Source organism: Sinohyriopsis cumingii, chromosome 18 (genome assembly GCF_028554795.1).
Source record: "Sinohyriopsis cumingii isolate HCF-2022 chromosome 18, ASM2855479v2, whole genome shotgun sequence".
NCBI classification, from domain to species: Eukaryota; Metazoa; Mollusca; class Bivalvia; order Unionida; family Unionidae; genus Sinohyriopsis; species Sinohyriopsis cumingii.
Window position 1 is genome coordinate 46,279,842 of NC_142978.1, and position 15,312 is coordinate 46,295,153.

The 15,312-nt window shown below is 35.0% G+C and overlaps 1 protein-coding gene across 1 annotated transcript in view; it reads right to left on the reverse strand.

Moving 5' to 3' along the window:
• LOC149776558 (5-hydroxytryptamine receptor-like) overlaps positions 1-15,312 on the reverse strand; it is a 386,681-nt gene that overhangs the window by 148,024 nt on the left and 223,345 nt on the right. Inside the window, exon 3 of the mRNA XM_089941017.1 lies at positions 12,582-12,626. The gene's annotated coding sequence lies outside the window, so the exon portion shown is untranslated. The remainder of the gene's footprint in view (positions 1-12,581; positions 12,627-15,312) is intronic.

Here is a 15,312-nt window from a genome sequence, read left to right on the forward strand (position 1 = left end):
TCCTCTGCCTGAAATTTAAAAAATAAATTAAAATAACGGTAATTCTTTATGTAAGTGTTTCAGCGATATGAGAAGGATTGCTTGTAATTTCCAGTTACATTCAAGTCGTCGTTATTACCATGCATGCGTTATTATGTAGTGTCACAAACATGTTAGCATAAATAGTCTCATCCAATGAGATGGCTAAGGTCTTTTCAATTCATTTGACGCAAACTTTAGAAATTTAATTAATATTTTTCACTATCGCGTTTCGTATTTTTGTCAATGACATTGTACAATTAGTTTTGCAATGAATTTATTTCGATGATAGTATATAGTAATTATATTGTTTTATTTGATATTCGTATGAATGAATTGATAATTGCACTGTACTTATGCGACGGCCCGCTGAACAGTTCGCCCAGAGGAATATTTTTGGGTATAAATTTAATTTTTCCATACATACAGTATCCATTACACACTTTATAGATTTACTGTACTACATTCTCAAGCAAAGAAAGTAATTTCGAAAATATCGACACTATGGTATCTTGATGACAAGAGCTTCAAGAAATCTGAATAGAATCGACAGTCAGCACTTGACTACTTAATCTATGTGGAAGGAACAAATATGTTGAAACTATATAAACAAAAGTGTGCGTGACTGAGCCTATACAAAATTCAAATAATAACAAATTTCACGCACACTGTGGAGAAAGAATGACAAACATCATGCAATGTCATTAGTAACTTTCTCAATTTATTTCTAGGTTTCTTTTGCAGACTAATATGAAACGTTGATTCGCCCGTGCCAGTACTAATAAACAGGTAAATAAAGGATTGGCTTGTCTTTATCGTGTACCACAAGTGTATGGTCGTATTTCGTTAATGGCGTGTGTCTTCAACTGTTGTTGCTTTTGCCGCATTCCCTGTGGAACGTTGCCGCATTCCCTGTGGAACGTTGGATCATATTCAATTTCATCACAAATCTGCTTTATGTGCGACGCATTTGTTGTACAGAATTCCTATGGGAATGTATTTTGGAAGATTTTCACATCCTGTTCTTGTGATTACTAACACTTTTACATTCGTCACACACCTCAAAAGAACCTTTACTATCTCCAAGGCTAGAAAATCGTGCGAAATGCAAAATCATTTAATAAATTAGAACTTGACAGGCATGGAATGTATACGTAAAGAAATTAACATACAACTACGGTTCCTGACTTGCCCATTTAAAAATACCCACATACTGACACAAAATGTTACACTGGGAAGAAAGAATGACAAATACCACACAATGCCATCAACATATTTCGTAAGATCATTTCTCTTGGGAGCTTGTTTGGCAGACAGACGTGAAAAGTCTATAAGTTTGGTCAAGGCAAATAAATAATAGATTGGAAAATAGCATATGTTATACATCTATTGTGTCCCCAAAGTGTTCGGTTTAATTTCACTGTGATGGATTATATATCGTTGTTTCTTTCTCATTCTATGGGGCGTGATGTTGGAGTAATCATTTTTCATCTTTCTCTCTCAACAACGAAATTTGTGGGAAAGGCAAATTATTATTTTCCTATATTGATTAAACAGTACTGCACATAAGGTGAAAAAGATCCAATAAATATGTATACATCTATATTTTCAAGAAAATAACTGCTTTCATTTTTGTCTTATTCATCGAAACAACCACTATAAATTTAATCATTTTGTTCGATGATATTTACCCATAAACCTCAGCTTTCAGGTACTATCAATATGTTATAAAAAATTATTTAAAGACTAGCTTTGATTTTACTTCGATCACAAGCTTTGAAATATATATAATAGTGATACAAAAAATCCCCACAAACGCCGATACTTCTGTGCAGCTAGTTTCGCATATACTGTACGCTTATTAAGACACAAAATGAATGTTTTGAAAGAAACGGAGAACGTCGTTTAAAAAATAGATCAATTCTTGCTAATAGAAAACCCAAGAATTTGCAAGACTTTTCAATTAGAATTAAATAGACAGAAAATATCTTTCGTCATCTTAATGTAACAGACACCGGTGCTCTCAATGTACAAATATAAGAGAAAGTACTTTTTTTAGTAGCTCCAATACACAAGAGGCATTGTGTCTGCGTTATGACACGAACTGCGTATCAACTGACGTGATGTATTTGATAACGTCTAAAACAGATGTAACATGCAATATGTTGGACAAACACTTCAACAAGTTTCTAAGAGAATGAAGAATCATCGCTTTCATATAAAATTTTTATAGAGATCTTCAGTTCTCTTACAACATTTCTATACATTTTAATGCAAATAATCACTCTCTACTCGATTTGTTTTCATGCCAATAGATAATATACATGGATACATGAATAGACTGATAAAAGAAAGTTATTGGAATCATAAGGTACATATTTGTGTCCTAATGGCCGTAATAACAAGGTACTAAATAAAATTGATATGTTATATATCCTACATAAATATATATATATATATATATATATATATATATATATATATATATATATATATATATATATATATATATATATATATATATATATATATATAGTAAATGAAAAATGTATACAACGAGTCATATATCATTGATACAGCGTACATAATGTACATATATTTTATTTATATCACATAGCAATACATATATTTGCCCTTTGAACGGATTTGAGATTTACTACAGGCAGCAGTGTATTGACCAAGTTAATGAACTCCTCACATTCCCGAGCTTGTGCGGTACAAAATGTAGTTCTATACCTTTTGTGGCTATACACAACCAACTTTGCACATTGTTAAGTTGATTGTTTTCTTTCTTTAGTTTCCATTTTTTTCTTCAAATTGATTAAATAAATATAATACACACTTATGATATAAACATGAAAGATGGTTTTAATGATGAAATTAGAGCACTGCAAACACTTGGTTAGCTATGCCACTCATATGAACATCTAGCCATTCACGTACCGGCTCAAGGGAATTAATGTGGAATTGAAACGTAACGAAATGACGAATTAACAAGAGGTAATTAAAATATTTTAATATATTTACAGTTGATCTAAGTCATTATTCTGCTTTATTAACAGGACCACCGACCTTAAACTCTCTCTCTCTCTCTCTCTCTCTTGTCGGTTTGACTTTAAAACTCTCTCTCAATGGTTGGTTTGACTTTATAAGTCTCTCTCCCTCCCCCCCCCCCCCTCTCTCTCTCTCTCTCTCTCTCTCTCTCTCGCTCCGTCTCTCATCCTTTGGTCGCTTACACGTAACTTTTACCATCATTCATACGTCCAGAGATATCATGGGATGACACAAACGAAAATCCTCTAGGCCTATGTTCGACATTTCATAGATGTTAGCCCGTGTCTTGCTGCGAGAAAGATCGAGATCGAGGTCGTGTGTGTGTGTGTGTGTGTGTTCTTTCTTCGCTAAGAAATAATTTACGTGTGTTGTTGACTTTTACAATGTTACTGATCTTCTAAGTAGCAACTTTCATCTCTGGATTGAATATTCTACACTCTAGCATTTTTTTTATTTTAATCATTCATTCATATTTCAAGTTTCAAACTTTTCATCGGATTGGAAACGTGTTCACTGCATGATACATGCCGACGTGGTCTCTTCTTCTCGATGTTTGTTTTCATCTGAAGGCTTACTTACTCTTTCCCCTTAACATATAAGGATAATTGCTTACATTTATACTTTCTGCAATAATCTTCTGACTCTCCATCTCTCATTGACATAGTAAATAATAGTCTAATATGTCAAAAATGATTACTTTAATTCCAAAGAAAATAATAAAAAAGTTTCTCAGATTAAAAGTACTCTGTGTAGTTTTGTTTGGTCAAAATCATCACTGCATGTTTCCTACAATTTAGCTTTTAGTATATGTTGTCTGAAAGTTCCAGTAAGCCCGACCTGCATTATTTAATAACTCACACCAATCCTCACACAACCGACTGGCTATGTATAATGAGAGACTAAACTTTCGGAATATCGCTGGAAACAGTTGGGTTAGACAATCAGCAACATATAATAAAATGTTCACCATGACCATACAGTGTAATAAAAATCAAAGTCATTCATGTTTCTATATAAAAACAAAAATACATATTGCTTCGTTCTCTTGCGAACAAAGATCGCTATTGAAAGAAGTGGAAAAGCTTACAGGCAAAGCAATGACATCGTGGTTTCTTAAGGTTATGATTAAAATACTGCAATTTAAAAATTTAAATATTCCTGTCTACAGCTGAAAACAATTTGATCAACATAAAGAACAAAAGTTCTTTAATTTTCTCTATGTAATCACCATCCGAGCACAGTAACATAGATAGCGTACGTTTTGGGGTATCTCCAGAGTTTTCACGCTTCGAATGACTACCAATCGACTTTTATCATAAATATTTTAAATTTATTTTAATATCAGATCGAATGTAGTGTTGTCGCATTGCATATATGGGATACTTATCAAATAATAATAAAAATCGTTTGTAATAGGAAAGAGGAGAAAATAACCATTGGGAGATGTCCAATAAAAATTATCATATTAAAACTTGAATAATTTCTAAAGTCCACATTTAATTATGACAAATACTGACTTGCAAATAAATGCGCCAGCTGTGATTCTGCCGTTATTAGACACTGTTTCATTGCGTCATATTCCTGGAATCATTCGCTTGGGAATTAATTTGTAAAATCAGGACCACTGAATTTGAGCATATATATTGAAAATAACATGAAATGAAAGAAGCACGGATAAATTTATCACATCCGATTCTTTGCCTAGAACAATTAGGACTCCGATTATCACATACACACCATATATTGTGTCGGTTTTATGTTCCCATTATGAATAATATTGCAAGTCATTGACACAAATCATATCAATTGTTTTTATAAAGGGTACTTTTCTAGGTGGTCACTACCTTTATTAATGGTACTTTTCAGTGTTGGCTATAGGTCGACATGGGGAGCATGCGTGATAAAGTGAACGACAATCTGCCACATACTAATAATTCAGTGGAGGCATGGAATCATTTATTCCAGCAAATAGTAGATTCTTATCATCCGTTGATGTAAAGTTAGAACGCCGATTTCTTAAGGAACATATTAACGCGGACATGTAGTTCGAAGGCTATGAATCCGGCATTATACATCGCGAAGAATCGAAGTCAAAACATGTTGGTGCCTACAAGCTTTAATCCCGACATAGAATAATATATCAATAATGGATTATCTGCGCGGAATGAGGCATAATTCCTACATATGTCAATATGTCAATAATGGACTATCTGTGCTGGAGGGGGCATAATTCCGACATACGGCAATGTGTCAATAATGGACTATCTGTACTGGAGGGGGCATAATTCCGACATACGGCAATGTGTCAATAATGGACTATCTGTGCTGGAGGGGGCATAATTCCGACATACGGCAATGTGTCAATAATGGAATATCTGTGCTGGAGGGGGCATAATTCCGACATACGGCAATGTGTCAATAATGGACTATCTGTGCTGGAGGGGGCATAATTCCGACATACGGCAATGTGTCAATAATGGACTATCTGTGCTGGAGGGGGCATAATTCCGACATACGGCAATGTGTCAATAATGGAATATCTGTGCTGGAGGGGGCATAATTCCGACATACGGCAATGTGTCAATAATGGACTATCTGTGCTGGAGGGGGCATAATTCCGACATACGGCAATGTGTCAATAATGGACTATCTGTGCTGGAGGGGGCATAATTCCGACATACGGCAATGTGTCAATAATGGACTATCTGTGCTGGAGGGGGCATAATTCCGACATACGGCAATGTGTCAATAATGGACTATAGCCGCGGGCTGAGGCATATTGTCGTAATGTAGAAGACACTTTTATTAATTGAATGCTTTAAAAAAGGAATAAGTGCTATATTTCTGCATATTGAGATATTAGAGAATAAATCATGCTTAATGATCTTTAATGCTGCATTTGATAGTCTTTCCTTTACAAGACATAACACGTGCGTTAAATGTTGGTGCGATTTTGTTGGCGAGCTTTTGTGGGCCATTTATCTAACTGTTCAGGTAAAATAGGGTTACATGCAGGTAGACATATAATATAGCGTATATTATGTAATGTATATTTAAGAAGTATACAAAAGATATACATGAAAATAAATCGTCATCAAAGCAATATCTAGATGTTGATAGAATAGTCGTCCGGAGTTTGCATTTCTTTTACGTCTTATTTTTGCAACAGAAGATGTGATGTGATGTGATTTGGATTTTTAACGTAGCTTCAACAGTTGTTCAGTCATATCGCTACGATGTCTGCAGTGTGGCAGTTTATAGTGATGTCTAGCACTGGGGCATCATGCCGCAGACATGTAACATGATGTCCCACCCAGACACATTATCCTGACACCAGGCCGACCAGTCCTAACACTAACCTCTTAATGCTGAGCGCCAAGCGAAGCAGCTGTTAGTACCATTTTTGTAAGTCTTTGGTATAACTCGGCCGGGGATCGAACCCACGAGCCCCCGCATCCAAGGCGGACGCTCTAACCACTAGGCCACCGGAGCGGTGCAACAGAAGCAGCAAATTTGAAATTAAAAAAAAAAACTCGATACATAATGTCTGTATATGCAATGATAACATTTTTTGCGGAATGTTATCTAAAGTGACCCAAGAATGCAGAGGCTTTCTTAAAAGGCATTGTCGTGTTTACCTTTTGTCGTGATACTCTGTTTTGACTCGGACTTTATTAATGATACTCTGTGTTGATCCGAATTGTATTAACGATAATCTGTATTGACTCGAGCTGTATTAACGATACTCTGTATTGACTCGAACTGTATTAAAGATACTCTGTGTTGACTCGAACTGTATTAACGATAATCTGTGCTGATCCGAACTGTATTAACGATACTCTGTTTTGACTCGAACTGTATTGACGATGCTCTGTGTTGACTCGAACTGTATTAACGATACTCTGTGTTGATCCGAACTGTATTAACGATACTCTGTGTTGATCCGAACTGTATTAATGATACTCTGCGTTGACTAGAACTTTAATAACGAGACTCTGTATTGACTCGAACTGTATTAACGATACTCTGTGTTGACTCGAACTGTGTTAACCATACGCTGTATTGACTCGAACTGTATGAACGATACTCTGTGTTGACTCGAGCTGAATGATAATCAATGCTGACCCAAATTGTATTGATGATACTCGGTGCTGACGCAAACTCATTCCATACTCTAAGATTTACTGAAAATCAGACAGCGTGAAGGAGAGTTTCTTTTTAATATAAACATCTGTAAAACAAAAGACAATGAACTGTCTTCACTTGCATAATTATATTGGTTACAATACCGCCCTTGACGTAAAAGATTTCTCGTTAGTAAAACGAATGGTTCTAAATGCACTCTCAAAAAGAAAGTTAGGTGCCCTTGTTGTGTAGTAAATTTGGTCCATCGGTTTACGAAATTACTCACACTGTTGAGAAATATTGCTGGTCAAAAATAGCCAATTTGCACCAGAAACTAAATTGCTGATCTATGAGTTATTTATAGGCTTCAGTGAGGGTGGTACCATAATTATGGCTTTCAAGATGATTCTGCATTTTACCCAAGGATGTCATTTTTTCGCCACCATAATCAAGGGGCTCTAATTCGGGTTTACTTTTATACAGCCTAGAGGAAATGCTTGTTTGATAAATGGTGTGATCTAAATTTGGTTAAGTGCCCAATCTCTATGATCTGACAACTCGAAATAAATAGCTATAAATCTGGACCTGGACTAAATGGCGATAAATCTGGACCTGGACCAAATGGCAATAGATCGTGACCTGGACTAAATGGCTATAAATCTGGACCTGGACTAAATGGCGATAAATCTGGACCTGGACTAAATGGCTATAAATCTGGACCTGGACCAAATGGCTATAGATCGTGACCTGGACTAAATGGCTATAAATCTGGACCTGGACTAAATGGCGATAAATCTGGACCTGGACTAAATGGCGATAAATCTGGACCTGGACTAAATGGCTATAAATCTGGACCTGGACTAAATGGCTATAGATTGTGACCTGGACTAAATGGCTATAAATCTGGACCTGGACTAAATGGCGATAAATCTGGACCTGGACTAAATGACTATACATCTAGACCTGGACCAAATGGCTATAAATCGTGACCTGGACTAAATGGCTATAGATCGTGACCTGGAAGAAATGGCTATAAATCTGGAACTAGACGCTAAACATTTCAGCCTCAAAGCCGAAGATAAATAAACCAAACAAAAAGAACTAGAACAAGTCACTCGTACAATTGAGATGACCTCAGCTATATTGAATTTTCTTATTTTTGCTCTTCTTTAGAAAATCAATACAGATTTGTAATTTTGTAAATGCCACATTTGGAGAATTCGCACAACAGCAAGAACAATTATGTCATTTACCCAACATTGCCTGATTAAAAGAATATGGAATGTACTTTGTCTAATATGGATCTGTGGAAATTAGACTTCCATATCTTCCCTAATTAAAGAAGCCGTGTCCAGACGATATTTTGTGCAAAGCTCTACTTTTCACACAATGTAGTTTGATTGGTTCTAGAATCTTTTATTGAACTGAACAGGAAATTGCAATATATGTACGGAACAAGCCTTTGCTTCCTTAATCGCTTAGTCGTTATTTCCGCAATTTGCTGGAACAAAAGCAAAATTCGACCGGAAATAAAATTATAAAAGAAGCACGCTGGCCCACATCGCAAACTGGTTGAAGTAGCCAAAAATAACCGACCAAATAAAATAAAATTGGACATTTGCCACATTTAGAAACATCTACAATAAAGAGTTCTCATTAAAGCATGGACGCCCTTCAGATTATAACCTTTTAGTTTGATCAACATTAGAGCATTTTCTTTTAAACAATCATCGTCAACATTTGGCATGAAATCGCTTCTTACTCTGCCGAATTATCTTTGCGTGTATGATAAGATAAACCAATGATGTAGCACGACTGGAATTGCCATTGTAGCATTCATGCATATGTGATACATCGACAAGCTACATTCTTTATGCATCGTGTATCTTTACTGTTACTAAGTTAAAGACATTTATGGACACAATACAGACTTTTACAAACAGAAAGTAAATAGCGATACGTCATATCATATGGAAATTACTATCGGAACATGACAGCTCTTGTTGAAATGATCATTCATTAGTCACACAACTTTCGTGTATTACTACTACACGCATACATTTCCTAACCGCTCTGGTGGCCTAGTGGTTAGAGCGTCCGCCTCGGAAGCGGGTGCTCGTGGGTTTGATCCCCGGCCGAGTCATACCAAAGACTTATGAAAATTGTATTATGAGCTGCCTAGCATGGCGTTCAGTACTAAGAGGTTAGTGTTAGGACTGGTCGGCCCAGTGTCAGGATAAAGTGACTGGGTGGGACATCATGCTACATGTGTGCGGCATGATGCCCCAGTGCTATACATCACTATAAACTGTCACACTGCAGACATCGTAGCGATATGACTGAAAAATTGTTAAAAGCTACCTTAAAAATCCAAACCACACACCACACACATAATTTTCATACATCGTTCTCTAATAAGATTCAATTAATTAGTCAGAGACATAGTCTATCCTATTTTCCTTGAGCAATGATTTAGACATAACATACATAAACATCAGAAGAGATTATGCTACGTCGTCCGAAATACTTGCATTTGAATGTAGTATAATCAGGAATTTTATAACATGTGACCTTTCCGGAACGGGCAGACTCGAATCATTTGTAAGCCTTCTTCCTACGCAAATGCCAAAAGGCTAAAATGCAAATATAGATTTTTTAAATAAAAATTATAATTTTCATGTCGCTACCTAGTGAGTACAAGTAACATTCGTTTGAAACTAGAATGGAAAATGACAACTTACTGGCTGGATTATGATAGTGAAGAATGCTAAATATCATACAGTGCAGCATCCTTTCCTTCCAGGGAGCAAATTTTGAAACCCACGAAACGAGCTTAAATGTGTTGCATTTGTTTGACTACACTGTCATCTCACACGGAATCTGATACAAGTTGGAAAAAAGTTAAAAGTACAAACCAAGCTCAAATCATGACCGTGATTTTGTTAGTCTATGCCCCATACGTGTATTGAGTTGCAAAGGAAATATGAAGACTGATTTGGAAAGAAAAGTCAAACAATTTAAATAATTTGTCAACATCCAGGACGTTTTAGATGAAAACGAAGATGGATACATTTCCTTTCGGATTTCTATGAAAATACTATATTCGTTTTGGTATATTCCTGTCTGTTTTATTTTTTTTTAGCAAGTTATACATATATTGCCTGCGTCAGTGAAATGGCGAGCATTTTATTCTTTAGTGTATTAATACAAGCTAATCTTAGCAATTTTCTTGGTGAACTTTTTTAATGGACAGCTCCACGTATTAAACATGATCCAGAGTAGCTACACATCTTGAAGGAATGTTTTGAACATCGATTTGATCTCGATCGTGGAGAAGCTATAATTATGGCACTCGTTAGACTTCGGAATCATTTCTGATCTATTCGTAGATAACTCCACTTCAGCCCGCGACTCAACTGCAATCGATCATGGGATGTGGATGTGAGCTTTGGTGGATGGTTGCTAAATACCATATTTCTACGAACTGATGCAGCCCTGCCACGGAATAGCTTTGTAAATGAAATTAGTGAAATCAAATGGAAAATTAAAGCTTCTGAAACAGCCGGAGAATAGTTTTATTCCCCTCATAACACGTTGGTGACTGGGAAAATAATCTTCGCTCATCGTTAATATTGTAATAAAACGCTTATAAGTGCGGGTGAGGGAAGGCCGTAAGAAATATCATTTTTGAGAAATAAAGAGCGATAGAGGCAGATTTTACTCCAGATAAATTAATCAACCAACCATGATTTACAATGAGAGATTTTAAAGAGGTCAACTGGGATTTATATCGCGTATAATCATCATTTTGATATACTAGCACGACAAAATCACTGCCGTATGGAAGTTTTAATATCCAGCAACACGGAATTTAATGATTCAGTTTGCTTATAACTATATGTCTTACGGAGTTTTCAGCCCTAGCTAGCTCTAAAAGAATCTATCACTTGAGAGTGTGCGTGTACAAATGGGAAACATCGTTACATAGAATTAGATGAGTCAGATATGATATCTATGAAATGATCGACGATGAAGAAGTAGTTTATAGCGATTGAACAGCAAACAAGTTTATATAGTCGTAGTTATGCATTATAAATGACACAAAACTCAATCAGGAAAAACGAGAGATTTCCATGATGTAGATGTGTTAGTTGATTATTTCGTTTCGTCAAAGAAGGAGCTTCATAGCTAACCGATGAAGGACTGTCTTAATCTGTTATCCTTCATAACTCTCCTTATTATCTAAAAACACTATCTTAATTTATATTGCAATTATTCATATTTTATATAACCAAAAACTATTATTCTGCTATACAATATAAATAATATCACAAAAGGACGCATTCAAATTATCGATTACAATAGAAAAGTAAAAGTTCTCAGCTAAGTCGAATTATTATATATTTTTTAAATAAAAAGCGGTATCCGTCCCATCCGCTCTAAAGAAGTACTTTTCACTCATATTCTTGGTCATAATTTAACTTTATGACGGTGCAATATAATATATATCGCAGATCACAAGGCCTCGTATCATTCCCCCCCCCCCCCGAAAAAAGCTCTCCAAAACAAAACGCTTACAATTTTTTTTAAAATAATATAGTTCATTAGGTATGCGAATTAACTTCACAAAAACCGCCAAATATAAACCCACGCTTGCATTAACCGTGTTTTTCTGTATTTATTCTGATAGTCTTCTTTTGCTAAATAACACAATTGTTTGTACATCTACCGTTACCTCGCGCCGAGATATACGATTAATTTTTAGCCAGTCATACAGATCTATTGACGCTGATTACATCTTTCTTTTTTCAATTAATTGTTGGTTGCGTTGGCATCTATTTATTGGGAAGACATATCACAGGAATGGGAAAAAGTAAACTGTTTAGAATTATTGACATCAAATTCTCTCGGTTATAATTATTTTTCATGGGAGTTCCAGAGCAATCACAGTATATACTTTGCTTTAAGTAGAGTCCCAATGAAAACAAGATGGACCCTGATTGGCAGTCGTATAATGCTCATGCAGATCAGGGGTTATGTTATGTATTACATTGATTACTCCTAATAAATTGCACATACTAAGATCTGCCAGTGCATAATGTGACATCAGATATGGATTCGTGCAGTTATTTTGGCAGCTGGACACATCATAAATACGAATATAGACTAGTGGACAAAGCAAACAAAACAAAAATACATGTATATAAGTAGTATGACGTACACCCTTAATCGATTTTCGAGGTCTGGTATAACCCAGTATTTTCTGGTGTTCTTAAAAGTGTCAAATGATGAACCCAACGGTTCGGGTTGGGATGTGTGTGTGTGTGTCTGTCTGTGCGTCTCTGTGTGTGTGTGTGTGTGTGTGTGTGGCGTTTATTACCTACCTAACATTTTTTTTCTATTTTTGTTCCATCTACATGGTAAGGTTTCTGAAAATAAAGATAAATATCTTTTGAATCAACTTTTTTCTTCAAAATGTCAAGTATGAACATCAAACGTGTTTCAAAATGCAAACTGACTAAGCTATAATTAAGTAAGTGCTTTTTATTCATCCTTTTAACAATCGAGTCTAGTATCAATTTACCCAGTCTTATGTAGGAAACAAAAATTGGCAATAAACATTATTGTTTGTGACATTTCAATCACTCCCTTTTCAAATAAAAAAAATCGCTCTCATATATAACGCATGAATAGTGTGGTTCGTTTGATTATAAACCACATTTTTGTCGTATCCCATGTTTAAATTCAACATTATCCCATAAACATTCACGATAAATATATATTCCTATAGTTAGATTGCTTTTGGAAGCTTTCGAATGTAACCGCAATCTTAAATTGTTGTTATCATTATTACAATAATATATATTGAGACAGATTGATTATGTTCACCATGTTTTATTCACCACTTTAGGTTTGTAAGCAACATTAGGATTCAGGCCGTGTTCCTTTCTCAATTAGACTATGATAATGTTGAAACTAGAATTGACCTTGTCTACACAACTATATACAATTTAAAGGCAAATTTCAAGAATTTACATTGGAATAATGCTCAACATAGTTTACTCCATATAGTGTCAAAACTGGATATCTTGTTTCGAACACATACATGCAAACCTGTCGTATTGATCAATGCAAATACTTAAATATTTTGTATTATAGTTTATGTTAATCGGTTTTAAAAATAATTTACAAAAACTACGGTCACTTAGTTAAATTTTCATAAATCTAAAGGGTTCGTCAACAGTGACATTTGTTTGTATTGACAGGTCGCGTTCAGTTCTCCAAAATATCACAGTATTTATGGTACACGCTACGACGCTTCAGGGAAACCAATAAATATGTCCATACAATAAATACCATGTCTGGTAAAAGAAACCGAATCTCCACGATAACATCGTTGATAAAAATAAAGATATACTGATTCGACCAAAGATTAGGGTCCGTCTGTCAATCATTACCCGCTTAGACCCAGAACGAACACATTCATTATTAGTTGAAGATTATCATCTGGAAATGGACTGATTGCAATTACTTGCAGAGAGCTTTAACGCAGTGGTAAACACGCTCAGAAGGGCTTACATAACAGTCTGTCGAGTCCTTAAGAAAGTATTGATTTTAAAGGAAAGTAATACTAATACTAATACTAATAATAATAATTGCGAATCATGCAAAAATATTTGATGACACAAATGCTTTCACTCAAAGTTACACGTGATTCATTTTACAAACCAAGCATGGCACAATGTGTTCGTTATGAGGTTTTAGATAGGAATGGAAACCAATAATGATCGTGCCCTCCGGCTGTGGTCCATACTGTCTGAAATTCATCGAAGTACAATGATTGTACAATATGAGTCCAAGATGAGATTTGGACGCTCAAAATAATGACCATCGCTGTAAGTTAAAATGTATATAATACAATTTTAGCGAAATAAACAGGTACTTGAAACGGACAACGTATAAAATCAATACTTCTGAATGCACTCTGAACGTAATACTTAAACACTAGATGGTTTAAAGTGACGGCAGATAACGTCCAGTATTTTCAGTACTGTGGTAATTCCATCAACAAGCAGACTAGTTAATAGATTTTCGGATATGAAATCAAGCTAATGTATTTTATTATGTAATGCAATTCCGATTCTAACTAAAATTTCTTTATGTTTACATTACTGTTCCAAAATCAAATAATGAAAATATCAAGTCACAAATACAATACATCGGGAAATTGTTATGCATCAAGTCATCATCCGATGACATGAATATCCAAACACTGTAATGCTGAGTATTAGAACTGGCACAATTGCTGTACAAACATTGTAAACATTCTCATCGAAATCGATGTATAATGCATGGCTTGTCTAACTAAACACGAGTCAACTTCGTGACATCATATTATACGGGAGTTTTGCATCGAAGATCCAGTTTTTAAAAATGATATAGTCTGTGTCAAATTTTCTATTGATTGCGAAAGACGGTTGTTCTCTGAATTACAATTTGCTCAAAAAACCCTACTAATTTTAAATCTTAATGGTTATAGAACTGCATGTTATTAATTCAGCTAGCGTCTATGTCTATTTTTTATTTTTTTAAGAATTAAAATAAATATTATGTGATATGCATAATCTTAAATGAGCGATGATTTAATATTAAAATTATTAAACCGGTTGAATAATGCACAACTTTGGTAGCCAATTCTAGGAAAAGCTGGACATTATTAAAATCTTGTCATCAATTTAATATTCAATCAATACCTTTCCAAGATCACCTATATAGGCGACAATCGTAATAAGACGTCATGATGTCACAATGACATCATGCAAAGGAATGGCGGAACGACCGATACATCCGAATGATTTTTAGTTTTTTCAAGATGAAATAACTGTACTCATCTGTGGTGGTAAAATAAGATAAGTATTTTTAGTCATTAGATACAAAGAGTCTTACATACGCGCTCAGTTCAAAATGAAATTTGTAAAACTGGTTGAATAATTTCAATTGACCGGACGTCAGGGCTGGAGGAATATTAAGATTGTTTGATTCTTTTCTATTAAATTTCATTTGAAATAAACACTCATGTGAGATCCTCTATATCGATTATGGACTTTTTACTTA